Genomic DNA, 1,382 nt, shown 5'->3' with positions numbered 1-1,382 from the left:
TTAACCTTCCTGCAGAGACTGCCAAAAAATAGGTCTGACTTTAAATAGCTAACTCTGATTAATATTTTTCCAAGCTATCACCTTTAGCCATTGCTAAAGCAGGCCAGTAAACCAAGTTAAAATTAAATCTTGCTCTTTATTGTTTTAGTGAGTTTATTAACAGTAGGTTGATAAGATAAGTGTTCATCATAAACCAAGGTTAGATGTCAGCCTCCTCATGACTTTCTCTCCCTGCCCTTCCTTATAACATCTTTATGTAATCAAAGCATGTTTTAGACAACTAGATAACCAAAAATTTCAGGTGCTCTCCCAGTCACTGGTGGTTTCAGTAGGAAATCGAAACATCTAATATACATAGAATATATGTCCAAAACCAGTTATGGCATTATGTGAAAATATATGCAAGATCATTTTACTGAGCAGAATTAAAAATTCTTTACCTTTACCTCAGTCTGTGGGGATATTCAAAACTTGATAAGACAAGGTTCTCAGCAACCTCACCAAGCTCTGAACTTTGTTCTGCTTTGAGCAAAAGGTTGGACTAGATGACCTGCATAAACCCATTTTCTTTTCTCATGCAGAAACAGGAAAAGGTGTTCCATGTACTTCATACACAGCTTTGAAGAAGGTTAAGAGTAGGATGGTTTTTGAGATTGAGAAAGTAAAAATTAAATAAATTCTTTTACCTGAATTTTCCTGCTTTCCATAAAAGAAAACTTGGTACCGTCTTTGTAATGCAACAGAATAACATCAAATAAAGACAAGGAAAAGGTAGGAAAGAGGCTTGTACACTTCCTGTGGGTAAAGATCGAAAGGGGAAAGAACATAGTTTCATGCTCAGGATCTTAGATGAAGCAGAAAGCAGGAAGAGGAACGTATGAGAGAGTCTTTGAGCTACCATCAGAACCATCCAAAGGCCAGGTAATAGAGTAGATTTTTACTGTCCATTTAATTTTTTGATAACAAGGATCCCATGTGTCAGGGTACAGACCAATCAAGTGATCAGTTTGCCAGTGTTGCCGGCAAACTAGGACTTTGGTTTTACTAGGAAAGCAGTATTTCAAATCTAACCGACAGGAAGAAATTGATTGAAAACCCAAAGGCGGGAAATAATTTGGGGATGAAAGTAATAATGAAATAAAAGCCTTTGCTACTGCACAGAAACAATTGGGAAAACAGCTTTGACACAATCCTGGGAGCTGAGACTGAGACCTCCTGAGAAGATAATGTAAAGCATAAAGAAGTTTAAAAAAATAGTAGCTTTTGAAAGGGACTCTTCTAAATATATAATGACAATCTTGATTTAAAGAGTTCAGAGACAGTGAACAGAGAGGGACACTATGGTGCCTGCATCAGGAAAGCTTCAAATATCCAAAAATGAA

Source organism: Falco peregrinus, chromosome 6 (genome assembly GCF_023634155.1).
Source record: "Falco peregrinus isolate bFalPer1 chromosome 6, bFalPer1.pri, whole genome shotgun sequence".
Lineage (NCBI taxonomy): Eukaryota > Metazoa > Chordata > Aves > Falconiformes > Falconidae > Falco > Falco peregrinus.
The sequence above is the reverse complement of the archived record's forward strand: the minus strand, read 5'-3'. Positions refer to the sequence as shown.